Source organism: Canis lupus, chromosome 34 (genome assembly GCF_011100685.1).
Source record: "Canis lupus familiaris isolate Mischka breed German Shepherd chromosome 34, alternate assembly UU_Cfam_GSD_1.0, whole genome shotgun sequence".
Taxonomy (NCBI): domain Eukaryota; kingdom Metazoa; phylum Chordata; class Mammalia; order Carnivora; family Canidae; genus Canis; species Canis lupus.
The window spans coordinates 36,307,497-36,321,141 of NC_049255.1; the positions used below are offsets into that span (position 1 = coordinate 36,307,497).

General features: G+C 42.9%; 1 protein-coding gene across 8 annotated transcripts in view; it reads right to left on the minus strand.

Annotated features, from left to right (window-relative positions):
- PLD1 (phospholipase D1) overlaps positions 1-13,645 on the minus strand; it is a 204,828-nt gene that overhangs the window by 141,544 nt on the left and 49,639 nt on the right. The window lies entirely within an intron of this gene.

A 13,645-nucleotide genomic window follows, 5' to 3' on the forward strand; every position in this document is an offset into this window, starting at 1 on the left:
AAAAAAAAAAAAAAAAGAAAATATATTATGAATGAGCACTGAAGTACTTTTCACAGTAAAGAAAACTGGACAACCAAAATGTACACCCAACAGAGAATGGGCAAAGGGATTCTAATAGATCAGAACTGCCTGTATCAACGTGAATAAATCTCAACACAAAGTTTGGTGGGAAAACAGAAGACAGAATTTTTGTTTAAGATTAAAAAACACAGAATAATCCTACATGGTGTCCATTACTGTATAAAGAAGTAGGACATACAAAGCAATTGAGGAAATAATATACAACAACCCCAGAAGAGTAGTCATCTTTAGAGAGAGAATGAGAAAGAATATAATTAGGAACGGGTAGTAAAGGACTCAGTAACGTTTTCCTTGTTTCTTATTTTGATTCAGAAGGCTATATGTTTAAATGAAAAAAAAATTATTTGGATATTATAGGTACACAGGTTTTTATTTCCTAAATGTTCATCTGTATTTTTTAAGTATTTCATTTAAAACAAATTAAAAACCTATCAAATGTAAGTGACATTTTACTAATGTCCTTAAATTCAATCTCGGTTAATGATTTTTACATTCTTCGCAAAAACGAGATTCACTATTCCTTCTAAATCCAGCCAACACCGGTGAGCCACTAACAGGGTAATATGTAAAATATCGTGAAGGGCTTTGTCCGCCACTGTCCCTCACCACCCTTGGGTCTATCTGTAGTCTCCAATCTGTAGTTTATTTGTGGACTCCAATCTGATTTCCCTTAAAATCAACAGCTGGCACATACAAATTTTGGCCGTGCATGGGGACTGATTCAACGTCAGTGCTAAAAAGATGAAGTTAAATGGGCCTGTACTGGAGCTGAAAGCAAATCTGGCCTTTTTTGAAGCAACTAAACTTCCAAGTAGAGCCTTGATGATCTATGGCTCTGGTCTACAAAGTTGGAGTTTCCACCTGAGCATCCATGGTGGTGATGCTCAGGCAAGGGAAAAACAGTCATCAAAACTGAAACTGTATTTTGCTTTTGCCTTCTTGGAGGAGTTATTAAAATTGCTCCAGTTCAACTTTTTCTTAAAAAAAAGAAAGCCTTAATATATTCAGTTGAAAATTTCCCCTCCTTAGCACCAGTATAAATTTAACCTTCAAATTAGGAAGTCCCTTTATTCATTCATTCATTCATTCATTTATTCATTCATTCATTCTAGAAGTCCAAGTATTTCAAATATAATGAAGCTCGTTTCACAAGTTCCTCAAAAATACAGAAGTAGAAATCCTAATACCTATTATTAAAATTAGAGCCAACATAGCATTTTATTTCTTTTAACACATTCTGCTAGACTTGATCTCATTGATCTTCAGAACACTCTACAAGGAAATCTCATTGTCCCCTCTACAGCAGAGGTGAGTAAATCGAGGCTCAAGGAAGAGAGGAGACCACGTCAGGTCATTCAGCTACAGTGTGCAGTGGGGTCAGGGCTCACTCTTGAGCTCTAGCGAAATTAAAAAGAACAGGTATCTCAGACTGAAGACAAATATGTAGGCTCCCTATCAGAGAAACGTCAGAGCCACTGGCCCCTGCTACCACCCCTCTTCTAGCTGTCAGGTAGTGTACTAGAGTGACGTGGCTACCTAAGCTGTTATGTCCATTCCACCACTTGCTGGCTGTATAGACCCAGACATGTGACAACCTCTCTGGGCCTTCATTTCTAATCAATAAAATGGGGAGAGTAATAATACCTACATTATCAGATTGTTGTGAGATTAATTAACATATAAAATGCTAAAAATCGTATCTGGGGAAAAGTCAGTGCCATGTGCATGTTAGCTGCTGTTATTATAAACTGGCCTTCTTACTTTTTATATGCAAAACAATGTGAATAATGACACTAAAAAGTTTCTTCAAGAAATAATACTTGTAAGGCCTTTTTCCTATTTAAATTGGGCTCATGGTGGGGTACCTGGCAGGCTCAGTCAGAAGAGCATGTGACTCGATCTCACGGCTGCGGGTTCAAGCCCCATGCTGGATGTAGAGATGACTTAAATATGTAAACTTAAAAAAAAAAAAAGTAAGAATAAACAAATTATACTCATGGTAGCAGTTTTCAATAAGCCATCTGAAAAAAAAAGTGAGTATTTCTGGATTTCCTTAAGTACAAATCTACCTCTCAATAGACAACCTTCTTAGATTTCTTCCTTTTACTTAGATTTGTTCTTTTTCTACTTCTTGATTTAAGACTCGTTTCTCCCTAGACTTATTCTTATAATATTTGTATGCTATTCACAAAAGTATTCCTACTATGAATTTACCATTTCCTATGACATAGTTTCACTTATGAAGCATTTATAGGAAATCCTTAGAGATCTTATATCACAATACTACAGAAAATGACAACCAACCACCTGCATATTATTTCAAGTTTTCAGACCCTCTTTAGTTCACCCTTTTAACATTGTAACCAATAGCCACTTGCATGTAGATGTGTGGCTGGAAAAGATACCTGTGAAGATGCTGTTCTTTGGCTTAGAAACCTAGAACGTGACCCTCCTAGTCTCCCAGCCCCCTACACATACACACACACACACACACACACATACATACACAAAGCTGGACCATAGCCCAGGATCATTGATCATAGCATTTGGATTTCTGATCTGTACTCAAAATGCCTTTATAGCCCAACCTCCTACTCAAGTTCTACTCATCTGCTACCGTCTGGTCAAATGGGTCCTGGGGACGGAGCCTCAGTCTGATTAGGCCTCTAGAGCCTACTACCAACTACAGAAGCTAATACAGAGGAGCATGCTGAACTGTACCATGAGGATACCATCAGCAAAACCCAAGACCATGGGCAACTCCATAGGTCAAACAGCCCGGGGTTTTATTCAAGAAAATTATAAGGAAAAGAAAAGAATGCAAGAGAATGTGTAGATTAAAAAGGGTTCAAAATAAATATCAAATAAAAAAATGATAAAACAAGCAAGATTACACCCTAGTGTCTAGGGATGCACACTCCGATGATAAAACTACGGAGAAATACAAAGAGAGTGATTACTTTGGGGACTGGGGGATTGGCGCTGAGATGGGCCAGCTTCTGAAGTGGCTGGCACGGTTCTTTTTCTTGACCTGAGCAGTAGTTACATGGGTGTTTGATTTAGAATTATGCACTAAACTGTACACTTGGGCCTGGTCTTTCCCCCTCCCTGTGCATTTTCCTGTCACTTTAAACACCCCTCCTCCCCCGATCCTCTTACTGATAATTTCCAGACTCTCCCCAACCCATCCGCTGCAGGCAGAGACATCTCTCTTGACTAAGCCTTGCATCATCTGCTTCTAGGTTTAGGCTGCACTTGTGCCTCAGAGGTCTGGGGGCATGCTTCATGTCCTCTGTGATGCTGTAAACTTCCTGTTGGGAACAGGGAGCTGGGTCATTCACATAGATGAGCACAGTAAGCAACCAAAAGTCTTTTCTAAGTAGGACAAAAACAAAAATGCTTACTAAATGAAAATTAAAAATTAGATGAAAACCTTGAATCCACCAGGTTTACTCAGTCACAAGATCCTCATCTTCCTTAAGATTCCACAATCTATCCTAACTCATGCCTTCGGCTTATCTGCAACCCATGCACAGCTCCTGAGCCCACCTGGCTTAAGAACAGAAGCTCTTAACCCTGGGTCTGTCACTTAGGAGTCTTGTGACGAGTAACCTGTCACTTCATCTATATTACTCTGGGGCTTCTCCGAGCTTCAGTTCTGTCATCTATAAAATGAGATTAATCTTTAGGATCTAAGGAAGTACTTAACCCAGTACCTGACACAAAGCAAGAACTCAATACATAATTGATACTACTGTTAACTATGAGCATCACCAATGGGACAGGGACATCAATCATCAAGCACTGACACTCTAGCCAAGAGAAGTGAAAAAATAAAACCTGGGAACAGACATGTTTCCTAAATGCCGCACAAACCACAAAAGTAGCAAACTCAGTGCATTTGCCATTCCTTTGGCCTCCATCATACAAATCCAACATTTTTTGCTAGAGTGAAGTTATCTGGAGGCGCCTGGATGGCTCAGTGGTTGAGCATCTGACTTCAGCTCAGGTCAGGATCTCGGGGTCCTGGGATTGAGTCCTTCATTGGACTCCCCACGGGGAGCCTGCTTCTCCCTCTGCCTGTGTCTCTGCCTCTCTGTATCTCTCATGAATAAATAAAATCTTTAAAAAATAAAAATAAAATAAAGTGAAGTTATCTGTATCTTTTTCACTCTTCCTGAGCTGTGAGCTCCTTGGAGACCCCGAATGACCATGTGTTGAACTTGTGTCCAGACTCCCTAGTCACAACCCCATGGCCAGCATCACTATGGGAGCCTCAGTAAAGCCTCTGAATGCTTCTGACCTCTTGCTTCAGGGGCTTCAAGCTCCTTGCCACCTCTGAAAGAAATCAAGTATGATCTGTCTCATATCTTTAGGAGTTTTGAGAAGAAATGAATGAATAAATTACACATCAACGGGCATCATTTCACTTTGCCTGTGTGCATGTGTCTGGGAGAGGAAAGAGGAGCCCATACGATCCAAGTCAATAAACCTGCAGCACATGTATTTGGTGGCAGCCACTAAGTAAGAATTGAGGCTACAATCTCCGGACCAATGAAACCAGTGGATACCAGACTGGGTCAGAGCCATCTAGTGCACGTGATGATCTGCGGAATCATTTGGTCTAACCTCCCTGGACGCACTGAGAAGACGGGGGCCCCAGGTCACACAGAGAAAGCAGAGGCAAGTCTAGAACTCAGGTCCCTTCTGCACCCCGCATGCTCACACAGGTCTCTTTCAGGGGCAGCGTGTTTCCACATAATGCAGCTTTGAACCACGTCCAAACTGTGTAAGAAGGGTGACCTGACGGGCAGGATAAACCGCTTTTGTCTCAGCTGCAGCCAGACTTGGCTCCGTAGGTGTGGACAGGCTGCCCGCCTCACTGGAGAAGAACAAGTTCGGGGTTGCTCAAGAAACTGTCACTGCCCTGACTGTCGTTAAGGCACAGAATTTTCTTGTGACACTTGACTCCGCAATATCCCTGGGAATCCAAAGCACATGGGCCACATCAATGCTAAGAAGAAATGGCAAACAGGAGGACAGCTGCCAAACTCCAGCGCCCTGGCGAGGGCAGCTCGTGCCAGGTGGACTGGCACACTGAGGCCTCCAGGTGACGGGGACCCCTCAGCAGCCGCTCCCTGAGCAACCACAACAGGCTGAGCACTGTGCAGGGCTCTGGGGACAAAAAAATGACCCCACGTATCTTGCTTTACTGGGAAAAGAGGGGCTTTAGGGAATGAACCTTCTCAGTACTCCCCACCTTGCTCTGTATATTGACCTCCTTCCCACCAAAACCCCAGGGGAGGGCCCCTCTTCCCATGGCACCATCTCCGACCTGTGCGGCTTTCAAACCCTCCTTCCCATTAATCAGCTAACTCCCTTACCAACCTCATCGCCACCTAAAACATCCTGAAGCGCCCCACTGGCACATATGCCTCCCCCCTCGCTTCTCTTATGCTGTGACCTCAGTCAGGCCTTGGATGGTATTGCCTCCCTGCTCAGCTGGACGGAGCCACACACCTGCCACGCTCTCCAACCCCTCAGCCTCCCAAAAGGCCACTCCCATACAGCTTTGCCTTCTTCCAACTTCCTTCTCTGCCTGACTAAACTCTTTGTTCATCACAGGTGCCAGGAAGCCTCCCAGTCTGTTCTAGAGGCCTCTCCTCAGTGCTTCTATAGCATTTCGGGGAGTCCATTGAGCAACACTTCTTTCCACTTGGCCTCTTCCTCCTCTGGAAGATTCTCAGTTCCTTGAAGGGAGAGGTCATCTCTACATTCTCGATGCCTAGTGTCTTCTGGACTCCCAGTGACTATAGACCAATTGAGGAATGATTATGAGTAAGACTCAGAACAGCTTAGTACAGCTCATAATATGGGCAAAACAGAGACCACGTGCATAATGCTTTCCAGATTACAAAGCATTTTTCACAAATGCGCCTTATTTTTCTTCATCCTGCAGATAAACTATTATTTTTTATTCTCTTTTCAACTGAAGAAGTGATGATGCAAAATGATTAAGAGGTCTGACCAGGGTCATACTCTGTAAATAGTAGTTCTGAGATTCAAATCATGACTCCTGAGCTTCACATTCCCTGCTTTATGCATTCCCTAGAAGCTACTGATCTTCATATTCAGAAGTACACAGTACTCTATAAACTTTCCTCATCAAACCTCATATCTGGAACCATTCTACATGCCTTGTACCTAACCCAACTACTTAACAGAAGGGACATAAATGGATTTTGCTTTATTTTAACAAAAGAAGTACATCTAGAAAAAGAAATAATACAGCCAGGACAATAGAGATACCATTTCCATCTTCCTTTGGTGGGACGGATGAACATACATGATTAGTGGCATCATATCCTCCCCCAAACCTGCAAAACATCTCACATTTAGAGCTCATGATGAAATGGCTACTACAGAACTGCCCTGTGGCTCATTAGTCATTAAAACCAGGAGACCATCCTCTTTCTTGGTCAAACGGCAGCAAAGACAACTTGCCTCCAAGAACACCTTCGACACTCGCCAACACCTGCATCTCAGACAAACCGTTCCTGTTCCCTCAGCCCATGCCAGGCCTCACAACCCCTGTTCATCCAGCTGACCGCACATGGGCCATGACTCTTAATTCCTCTATTGCTGAAAATCTCTCCTTGCTGGTCCTACCGTCCTTCTGTTGCATTTGCCTAAAAAACCAAACCCTGGGCCAATCCAACTCTCCAAGGTTTCTAAACACAGATACAGAAAAAGCATTTGACTGCATGAACTCCAGCCTTAGCTGACTCTATCCTGCTCGCGCGCGCTCTCTCTCTCTCTCTCACCCCCATTTCAAGGCAAACTGCTTGAAAAAATTATCTACTTCCTCCTTTGTATCTCATCACTCCCCCTTCAATCTTCAACCCATGGCACCTAGCTTCCACGTCAACTCTCTGCCAGCTTTCAATAAAGTTCATAACCACCTGTATATTGTGCAATCCAAAGGACACCTCCCCATTCTTGCTCTCATTTAACTTTCTATTGCATAACTCCTGAGTCCATTCTTCCTGACTCCATGCCTTCTCTTGGCTTTCAGGCTCCCAACATCCTTCCAGCGGTCCTCCTCCTCATCCAGCCATGGAAATGGAATCTTCTCTGAAGCTCTTCTTCTGCTCAATATTTACAGGCTAGTATTTTTCTGGGCCATGGGATCTCTCTTTCCCGCTGTACTCACCTCTCAGAGTGATCCCATTCACTCTAAAGGTTACAATAGAGGCTGAGGTTTCCTTTCTTTAGGGTTTCAATGGCTTTCCGGTGATACCACTGAGTACGTTCCTTTCCACAGAGTACATGCCTCTGCCTCTTTTGGAAGCCTGGGAGCTCCTTGAAGGCAGGAGCCAACCTCTGCATTCCCAGTCGGCAGTGTCTACTGGACTCTCAAGAGCCTGGTTTCCAGTCCATTCTTTCTCCTAAGCTTCAGATCTATATAGCCATCTGCCTATGAACTTCCCCACTGGATGAACTCAATATGCTCAAATTAGAATTCGTCATCTTCCAAATACCAAAACATTTCCTTATCCTGAGATTTCTTTCCTGAATGAACTAGAAACATCATCTATCCAGCTGCATAAACTGCATCCTGACACTCATCCTTAGCAATGATCTTTCCTAATTTTCTATACCTAATCAACGAGTCCTGCCAAATTCTAAATCTCTCTTCAATATGACCTCCATATTTTATGTCCACAACCATGCCAGGCTTGAGGAAATGAAAAAAGGTGCAGTGTAGCCAGGCACTGGGTCCAGGAAGGTGATTAAGGAAGGCATTTAGACACTATCTCAAAGACTCTACCCACCACCTCCCATTCCCTCCTCTGGATACTGGAAGACTAGAGCTAAAAAGCATTAAATAATAATAAGCGTGGGCTGCCCCAAAATAGAATTTCGTAGGATAAACAACATAGATTTCAACTGGTTACTTTTTTTTATTAGCCAGCTAAACAATGTGTTCCTTCACAAATAAAAAAGATACTGAGCTGAACAGAAAACTGGCTCTGCTCTGCTTATGAAGTCACTACAGTGAACAACAATTTCCAGATGAGTTTCTGCTGTTTGGACCAATGCCTTCACAGGACCATCCCAATTCAGTTCTGTCACATTTTAGAATCAATGCAATATTTAAAGTAAACATGCCAAAGTGGATGTGTATAGAGGGTGAGGTTTGCAGGAAGGAAGGATACAGGAGTAAGGAGCAACATGCCAGGCTTAATAACACATGGACGTAGTTGACAGATTATGATTCATCACTGGAACAGCGCTAATACAAAGTTAATAAAAAGCCACAATGTAATCAGGAAGTGCCTTCAAGTTTGTAGCTTCCTACAAATTCATTGCTACGCACCAACAGATGCCCAAAACTAAGTAGTAAGAAGATTCATTAAAGGAATGATAATATGAAGGGATTTCGGATACACAGTGGAAAGAGGAAAGAAAAAAGTCCTGGCAAAAATTGTCTGCAAAGACAATTCTGTGAATGTATGAAAACCTTTGAACTACACACTTCAAGTGGATGAGTTTTATGGTTTGTGAATTTTAACCCCATGAAGCTGATGTTAAAAAAAAATCTGGAAACACACGGAAATAATAAACAGAGGCATAAAAAAAATCGATCAACATATATCAACACTCAAAGGAAGAGGAGGTACTCTTCCTTGATCCTACAAAGCAATAGCCAATGCAAAATCACTCCTACATTTCTTATAACTAAAATAGACAAACTGCTACTTATAACCACAAAGACACAAAGGAAAAAGCATCGTCAAAGCACTTAAAGAAAGCAATCTGTCTGTGCCTACGATGAATATTGCTCAAATTCCATTGTTTGCACATCTAAAGACTGTGCAGTGAGATCATGCTTTCACAGACTCAACAGTTACACTGGAGAATTTCTGCCAAACCAGTTCCTTTTTAAAAAATTACAAAAGCATCTACCTCACACACACACAAACTGTTCTAAGCTCAGAAAAAAGCACGCATGTCTCAGTAACTTAAAAACAAAGAAGATAAGGAAAAGGAAAATTCTGAGTCAGTGATGATTTCCTTTTCAAAGAAAGGTAGCAAAGATAGATGAAAAGTAGGAACACACAGCTCCCCGCAGGCACACAGGCATGCGTGCTGGGCCGCTGGCTTGCTGCAAAAGAGGCAGGGTGGATATTTTTCTTAGTTTGTATTAGGAAAACAAGTTAGCTCTTGCAAAGACAGAGTCCTTTTGAAATCACTTTAAAAGGCAGATGCCAAAATGGGAGGCAGATGTAGGCTTAGAATTTGATCCACCAGAGTAGAAACTGAGGGTGCCTATTCCTTTGATACCACTCCTTCCCTGCTGATGGAAAACAATTCAGCTGATAAGAAACAAAGCCAAAACCTATCCTTCTATTTCTGTCCTGATAACTCGTGCAAACCCAAGGAACCAAAAATAACATACTTTCGGTTTAAAAATGAGAACATGTCAAAGCCATGGAGACTCAGGGCATGGGTTCCACCTCATTAAAGTTGTCTGAAACCAGGTTTGCTTTAAGGCAGCTACCGACGTCATAGGAACCAGACAATGAGCACATAGAATGAACGGGGCAGGAAGGGCACTGGACTCAAGTCAAGGGTTTTAGATCTAATCTCCATTCCAGGGACTCCCAAATAAACCAATTCAACCCCAGTTGAAATTAAAGAGTTGCCTTTTAACCTTTACATACCTCTCTCGACGTGCCAGGCCTGCAGGAGGTGTTCGATAAATGTTTCCTAAATTACTACTGAGACCTACGAATAGCAAGCACTTACTAAGTACTTCATATGTATTTCATCATTTACTCCAGCACAATAACCTTATACAGAGGTTTTCAGACTGGCTGTCCCAAACTCAGAAACTAAGGCTTAGAGAGATTAGTAATGTGCCCATGTGATTCATCTGCTGGAGGGCAGAGAGAGGGCAGCAGGTCCCCAGCTTCTTAACACTGGGTGCACTGCTGCCCCTCTGAGCTCAGCTGGGCACCCACCAAAGTAATCACAGTCATCAGTGAACATGTGAGGCTCCTCCACACGATGTTTGTTTTATCACCCACCCTTTGCCACCACCTGTCCTCCTGGGGGCACGGATGGTGAAAACCTCGAGATTTTTGCCACTGAAAGTGCGGTCCCAGGGACTGGAGGACTGGAAGCAGAGGCATCACCCTGAAGAGGGGGAGAAATACAGACTCTTCGGCATGCCCCAGAAACAGAATTTGCATTTTAACAAGATCACAGGAGATGCAAATGCACAGCAGTTTGAAAGACACTAGGTTAGAGGACTCCGAAATGATGTATTTACTTTAATGACATGAGGGAGGGAGGTCTGAGAAGGAAAATAGGACAGTGAGAACAAAAGCAGCTTGCTCTGGTGCACCAAGACCCTCGTTCACCTGGGAGGGGGCACCCAGAGATTATAAAGGACCTACACTGATCCCTTGGGAACTGCTGGTAGAGGCAAGAGCTGAATCTATAAAGGAATAGATCCACAGTCCCACTCCCTTCTAAAACTTCCTGTGTCTTTAGAAGTATCTATCACGCAGCAAATAAAAATAGAGTAAGTCTTTGGCAAATACTTATCAGGCAAAGAGTAGGGCCGCGCTGTGGGTTGATAAAACTCAAGATCTATACGATATTACCACCTTTGCTCACAATCCAGGGGTCACTTCTTATCAAGGTAACGTTTATCACATTTTTCCTTAACACAACACTAAAATCAACTTCCATTTGATTTAATACTTGACTTAAACTTGAGTTATTTCAATATGGTGCATGGTTGTCTTTACTGAAGGGTGCATCTACATTTGTAGACAGTAAGCAGCTTATATGTTTAGCCAAGAAGTGCAGGACAGTAATGGTCCTCTCACAAGAAGCATTGGGTTCAGGGTCAAAATGTGAAAAAGCATCTGATGGAAGTAATTTTTACTCCACATTACTTACCTCTTTAAACCAAGTTATGAAAGCCTAAGAACTCCACATATAAAATCCATGTCCATAACTAAAAGTGGTCTTCATAGAAGGTTAAATGTATATCTTTTTTCTTTATTCCCATTTCTAAAATAAAAATTCATTACAATGTGTTTCCTAGTCACAAATCTGTACTTCCAGATGCTAAGAGATGACACTGCATACAGAAGGAAATTCCTTCCCCTCTTTAGGTCTAAATTCTTTCTGTCATTTGAAATCTACTCAGCAGGTTCTTTTCCTTAAAACCTTCAGTTATACATTCTTGACACTTTGTACTTCCTCCCTGTCTTCATCCAGAAGGAACTAGAACAACTAGAATGGATTTCTTGCTCATTAATCATCCAGATCTCTTCCAGAAAGTTTGCAAGATATTCCTCCTTCAACCACAATGGGCCTATAAAAAGAACTGCTTTTAATTTCTCAACCCACTTATTCTGTTACTGTCATGATCGTCCTCTGGACTCCGAGATTTTCTATAAACTGCATCAAATAATCCAGGATTTTACAGTAAAGGAAAACAGAAAATGGAAGCATGCTCCAAGCCAGAGGGTAAGGGGGAAGCAAAGTTTAGGGGCAGCGTGGCCCCCAGGACTCTGACTCAGAGCCAAGTCCAGGAGCCACAGAAACAGAGAGGCACATACTAACCACAAAGGAGCACGACAGAGTCTCAAGGCCTGAGTCAGCCTAGGATGGGGACTTCAGGGAGCCCAGAGACAATCAAATGCATGTGTTTCCCCATAACAGATCTGAATTCCCAGTCCGGATGAGGCCAGTGATGGACTGGGTTAAAGAACCGTGACCATTATGCTACGCCAACCGCATCGCGGGCTGCATGGTTAAGGAGCACATCCCTTCCAGGCACGCCTACGTCATAGGTTGGTAGAGCCACCCCAAAACACGTATGTGTTTGATCTCAAAACCACACTCTAAAATATGGGGAGAGGAACATACAGAAAGTTGTTCGCTGCTAAGGATAAATGCAGACATCGGCATGTAGGTTGAAACACACGCCTAAGTTCAGGCTGGGGGTGCCCGGGACTGACAGCTGTTCTGTGAGAAAGCCCTGGAACCTGGAGAGGAGCCAAGTTCACCTGGAGCTCCTTGGGAGGGAGGCGAGTGAATGGCAGGAGCACGCACTGCAGTCAGCACAAGTGTGTGTGCGTCTCTCTCTCTCTCTCTCTCTCTCAATACAGATGCATTTTAACCTTTCTGAAACTGGCATGACTATGGCATTTTAATTTTTTTTAAAGATTTTTTTACTTATTTGAGAGAGAGAGAGAGAGAGAAAGAGATCATGACCCAGGGGAGGGGCAGAGGGACAAGTGGACTCTGGGACAGAGTGGAGTCTGACCTGGGGCTCGATCCCAGAACCCTGAGATCATGACCCGAGCCAAAGTCAGGTTCTTAACTGACTGAGTCACCCAGGCACCCTGACTATTGCATTTTTATACCTACATTCAATACGGTGCCATTTTTCTTTCCTCTCTTTCCCCTGAAAAGCTGAAATTTAATTGATGATATATCTTGCCATTGACAGTGTCTTCGAATCAAGGAAATACAATAGTAATCTTGACTCTAATAAGCATCGTGAAGGTTAAGTGACATAACATATTTAAGGCATTTTGGGGCACATTGTCTTAAAATATAACCATAGTACAAAAAATGGCACCTGTCAATATTGGTATTTTTTATGATCTGATGCATTCTTAGGATACATTATCAGAAGAGCAGTAGCCAGGAAAGTAGCCGATAATCCCAGCCTGCTATGCAGTCTGTAGCTCGAGTACTGTGTTCAATCTGAGGACCGTAGAACAACAAGGACAAACGACGGACACTCAGAGAATAGGGACTAGCCTGGGAAAGAGTCTGAAAAGTATATTACGAGAAATGGTCAAGGGACACCTGGGTGGCTCAGTGGTTGAGTATCTGCCTCTGACTCAGGTCATGATCCTGGAGTCCTGGGATCAAGTCCCACAGGGGAGCCTGCTTCTCCTTCTGCCTGTGTCTCTGCCTCTCTGTGTCTCTCATGAATAAATAAGTAACATCTTAAAGAAAAAAAAAAGAAATTGTTGAATGAATCTGAGGTTTTGGGGCTCAACAAAAATGAGAAGTCTTTCAAACATATCAAGGCCTATGGGTGTAAGATATTTTCTCTATGGATCCAGGGGATGGAGCCAGAACACAAGGATGGTTATTCTAGAGAGGCCTATGTCGTGCCAACATACAGGCGAACTTTCTAAACACTTTGGGCTCCCTAGAATGGAAAGTGACCCGGGAATGGAAAGCTTCCTAAAATAGGAAGTGTGCCATCAGCTCCTGGATGACACCACATCAGCACTCTCTAGAAAAGCTGCCTCCTTGGTCTCCAGGCTGCACTCTGTGTCCTCTTCAACTCAATTCTCTGCCTCGGTCTTCCTCTTTCAGACCTAACCTAGACCTCTGGGGACCACTCAGAGCAGCAATGGCACCCTAGGCCTCCACCAGCATGGGATTTTTTTTTTTTCCTAGGGAAAAGTTAGTATAAAAGTGGCCAAATGTTAATGGAAAAGATGGATTCACT